This window comes from Nicotiana attenuata, unplaced genomic scaffold (genome assembly GCF_001879085.1).
Source record: "Nicotiana attenuata strain UT unplaced genomic scaffold, NIATTr2, whole genome shotgun sequence".
In the NCBI taxonomy this organism is placed as follows: Eukaryota; Viridiplantae; Streptophyta; class Magnoliopsida; order Solanales; family Solanaceae; genus Nicotiana; species Nicotiana attenuata.
In genome coordinates, this window is record NW_017674969.1 from 21,437 (window position 1) to 26,795 (window position 5,359).

Here is a 5,359-nt window from a genome sequence, read left to right on the forward strand (position 1 = left end):
ATTGCTTTGATATGCGTGAATGTAAGATGATTACAAGATGATTAGGACCTTCTTTATATAGTAGAGGAATCCTATTTATGGTACAATTCTAATTACAGAAGCGAATCCCATGATTAACTAAATAAGCGCCCTTGATTTGATCTGTTTCGAGATTTACGCCATGATCTTCGGCCCGTCACGGATATCTCACCTTTCTGTTATCATGCTTTGCTCGATATCTGTCTCCTTTGGTCTCGATCGCTACTGGCCTCGATCTTCAATAAGTGCCTCGATCCTCGCCTTGTCCTCGTACCTCGGTCTGGTCCGTTCCGAGGCCGACCTTCGACGCAATTCCCTAGCCTCGATCAAATAGTAAAATCGGGTAGGCTTTTTATTCGTATACAGGGTCCCCTCATTTCTTGGAATGTAATGAGAAGAAACGAATTGAAGCTTCGATTTTGTACCTCGACCTGTCATGACGTCATCTTCATGACATAAGCGATGGGAGTGACTGAAATGCCCCGTTGGTTCGCATGTCGAGGCATTAAATGCCTGTCAGTTGTTGTCCGCCATTATTGATTTTGAACCTCCACCTTCTTCCTATAAATGCGCTTTCCTTCTCTTTTGTCCAAACTTTACTCTTAATCTCCGCCCTAATCTTCAAAGCTTTTCACTTCCTTCAAGCCCTTTCGTGCTGCATAATCTCTAGGTTTCGTTATCAACCTTCCCTCAAAACACCAAACCTCATTCCCTTCTTCCTTCTTTCAATTTGCAGGGATGGCAAAAATGTCTAAAACCGTTCCACAAAAATAGGGTGCCTCGTTATCACGATCGGACGACGATAAAACACCGGTGGAGCCGCGCCCTGAGAAGTGCATTCTCGAGGGAGGGGGGTGCTCTTACTTCCGACTTCAAAGTCGAGAAAACTTCGTCTGTCCCTGGCCGGTGCGAGCCGATGTCGAGATACATGTGCTCGATAATTGAGAGTGACCTTGAGCAGGTCAAGAAAGACTGTCATTGGAAGAAGAAAGAGGTGGTGATTCTGACTCCCGAGGAAGATATCACTACCTACGTGAAAGAGTTTCTAAGTGTTTACACTTACCCTTTCACGCTAGGCCCTGTCGATCCCATCATGATTGACTTCTGCCGCCAATACCAAATAACCCTAGGTCAGATCCACCCTTCCTTTTGGCATATTGTCATTCTGTTCCGATTTTTCACGAGCAAAAAAAAAGAAGGGACGCCTTTCACCATCGACCACTTCATCAGGCTGTATAGGCCCCGTCTTTTTCGAAGGGGGTTGATAAAGCTTCAACGTCAGGCCACCAAGGTGTTGTTCTCGAGCATAGACGAGGACAAAGATTGAGGGTGGATGGGTCGGTTTGTTTGAGTGAAGACTTCCGACCTAATTCCGTCCGAGAAGATGCCATTTCTCGAGAAATGGAATATGAAGCATAAGTTCAATCCTTGCTTTAGCTTCTATTTACTGTTTTGTTTCCTTTACTTCTCCTCATCGACATCCTTTTCTATGATGTAGCGGTCGCTTGGATGCCTGGTGAGATTTCGAACCTCGAGAGCTAGGTTCGGACCCTAGCTTCGACCTCTTCGTACGCTGAGCGCTCATGGCGCGATTTAGCAAGGGGCCGATGGGAGGCCAAAAATCACGATAATCCTTTTCTTTATGTATCTGATGGCCTTAAAATGTTTCCCTCTTATACTTACTTGATTTCCTTTCATACACTCCTCGGGAAAGATGCCGTCATGAGGCCCCCGTCCGGGGAGGGGGAGGTTTCGCCCTCGGTCCCGAAGCCGTCGAAGGAAAAGAAAAGAAAAAGGGTCTCGCCCTCCGATACTCCAAAGCCCAAGAAGAGCAAGGCTCGCAGGTCGAAAAAAGACACCGCCATCCTGCTTGCTGATGTAGCTCAGTGACTAAGGGAGGAGGAAGAGGAAGATGAAGATGTTGGCTTCGAGCTAGTAGCTTGAACGAAGAGAAGCGTCGATGCCCCGAAGGCTGCTGAGCCGGTGATGATCGAAGAGTTTCAGCCTCGGACCGAGGAGATCTCGGAAGATGGCCCGAGCAAAGTCCCCAAGTCGTTGGAGGCTAAATATGCCTCCCGCCGTGATGAGCAATCAACGGATGTGCCTGAAGGGGCCGATTCTGAGGCCCTTCGAAATGAAGATAACGCCCCAAGTGACTTGCTTGGGGCAATAGATATTGACAATTCGCTGCCCCTCCCCATATTTTTCGAGGGGAAAATTCAGGAAGCCCAGGCCATGGGACCCCCAATGTAGGAACGACCCGCGAAGGGGAGGACCTTTTCCGTTGCTGCTTCACGGGAGTCAAAGATGCTACCGACTTGGGTGATGCATCGAGTCTCTTCGATGAGGCTCAACGGCTCCTGAGCCGGGTAAGCCTTAGCTCCCTTCGTCAATATTACGCTTGCATTTATTTCTTCTTGCCTGATTTCCTTTCTTTCTTCATAAGCCTTGACACTTCATCGGGAAGCATTTTCTAATCCCGGGCAGAGCTGAGCCGGTGCGAGGCCGATATTAAAAGGCTCACGGAGGAGAGAAATGCCCTCAAACTTCTCAATGGGCAAAAAGAAGAGGAGATCAAGGACCTTCGAGTCTAATATGCCACAACTATAAAGAGCAGACCAACCTGATTGCGCAGGTATTTTCTTTTAGAAGCTCGATGTATCAATTCGGGGACGATTACTAACACTTTGATCCTGCAGGTTCAGCAGAAGGCCAAAAAGATCGAGCAGCTTCGCGAGGAGGCCAACATGATGAAGGCGAAGACTTAGGGGTGGAAGCAAAACATGGACCGCCTTGCCTCGGAGAAAGATACTGCTCGAGCCCAACTGTCATTGGCCGAACGTCAACTCCAAAGCATGAAGGAGGAAAGCTTGGCCCGAGCCAAGAAAATTGAGGAGCTCGAAGCTTGGTTGGCCGTCGAACTTGAAAAGGCCACCTCTGAGGCAGAAAAAGTAAAGGCTGACGTGGAGGCGATCGTGGCCGTCTACCGAGCTGACGCCGAAGCTGCTCAAACTCGAGCAAAGAAAGTTGCTAATACGGCTCACACTCGATCATACTGGGTTTCCGAGCATGCCAAGTACCAGTCTCGACGAGAGACTCTTGAGGAGATTCATGCTCGTAGCTTTGACCTTGCTGTCGATATCGAGAACGCGAAAGTACTCGAGGCCGAAGCCAAAGCGTTTCTCTCTTCCGATGATGATGATTCTGGGAGCGCGAGTGGATCCGAGAGTGGAGGGGATTCTGATGATGAAGACGCAGCTCCTGAAGAAAATTAGGCACTTAGGATTTTTCCTTTTTTGAATTTTTTGTGTAGGATCCTGACCGATCCATGTAAATATTCTCATATATATATATATATAACGTTTTCTTTCTTATCTCGACTTTTATCTTGTGAAAATTCCAATTTGCTTTTCGCCTTATGACAATTTTGATACACTTTGCAAGACCGTATGACTCACTTCGTGCCTTGCAAAAATTTTGTTTGTGAATCTGAAACTTAGGCAACTTGATTGAAGTCAGACTAATATAGTCTCTATAATCGAGTGAGTACTTGCTCGAACTCGAAGTAGAAAAACCCTTAGGTTTTTGTTGATTAAGGGTGTATTCTCGAACTCAAAAAATTATATGGCCCTTAGGCTTTTGAGTTGGGCCGATATGGCCTTAAAAGAGTGGCTTTTATCCCTTTTCGGCTTAAAAAGATTAATCATATAAAAATTTATCATGCCTTGGCACGAAGTAAGTCTACACCCGTTGGGTTTCTACGGGGTTTAGTGTTATTGAAACCCTTTGGTTGTTTCCCGAGGGTAGCCTTTTTAACCGGTTTATAAAAGTATTCGAAGGCCTGTTTTCATTACGAAATTCGGACGTCTCCGAACCGTGTTAGTTTGGTCGTAGCCTTAGGATTTTCCTCTTGGGCTTATTTTCCCAATTATACTTCAAACTTGTTAAAAGTATCAGTCCTCGAGTGGGGCGTCCTTGGCCTAAAAAATCGAGGATTTCCTTTTTAAGGTCTTATGGTCTCGAAGTTTAATAATTTGAGCATGTCGATTTTTGGACGGCAGTCCTCGAGTACGGGGTTGGTTGCTCGAGCTTTTAGTTGCGATCGGCACTTGAGCTAGTTTGCGCGATAGATCGTAAGTATGAAACTGTGAAGTAGAAATTTTACTAAGGCATGGAACATCTGGTAAGAAAAAAATACTTCTTTCAATAGATCATTCATGCGTACATGTTTTGCCATTAGGGCTCGAGTAATCTACATGGGCACGGTTCATTTGACCATTTGGCCCTTTACAAAATTTACCTATCAAGACCCTGTTAAAACGAAGTATTTTTCTTGAAAACATAACATCAACATCCGAGGGTGATTCCCCCAGTATTTGAGGTTGATTGTAAAGAAGCCTCGATACTGTTGAATTGCTCTAAGTTAGCACGAACAATGGTTGCCTCGTCAAAACCCTTGCCGGAAAAACCCATTTGTGATAAAAACCGGTCAAAGGAAAAATAGTGCAACGCGTGCTTTCATACTTAAGGACTTCGTGTTTGGAGAGAACCTCGATGCCTTCAATCGAACACCTACAACAAGCAGCATAAAACACAAATGAAAAAGGAGAAGGTCGTACCTTAACAATAATACCGTTTGAGGAGTAATATGTTCCAATTATTTGGCAACTGTTCGCTGTTCATCGTGCCAAGTTGGTAAGATCCCTTTGCGATGATACCGAGGACCTGGTACGGTCCTTCCTAATTTGGGCCGAGTTTTTCTTCGTTTGGGTCTCGAGTATTGAGGGTGACTTTTCTCAGAACTAAGTCCCCGACTCGAAAGTGGTGAAGATTGGCTCCTTGTTTGTAATACCTTTCGATGTGCTGCTTTTGTGCATCCATTCGGATGAGGGCAGCTTCCCATTTTTCATCTAGCAATTCGAGGCTATTATTCATAGCCTCATGATTTGACTTTTCCATTGTGTATCGAAAGCTGACGCAAGTTCCCCGACCTCGACAGAGATCAGAGCTTCGGCGCCATATACTAAGGAGAACGGTGTTGCCCCCGTACTAGATTTTGTCATTGTTCGATACGCCCAAAGGACTTCGGGCAAAATTTCTCTCCATTTTTCCTTAGCGTCGTTCAACCTTTTCTTTAGATTCTGAATGATGGTCTTGTTTGTCGATTCGTCCTGTCCATTCCTACTAGGATGATATGGCGTCAACAAGATCCTTTTTATTTTGTGATCTTCGAGGAACTTTGTTATTTTGTTGCCGATGAATTGTTTTCCATTGTCACATACGATCTCGGCGGGTATCCCGAATCGGCATATGATGTGATCCCAAATGAAGTCTATAACTT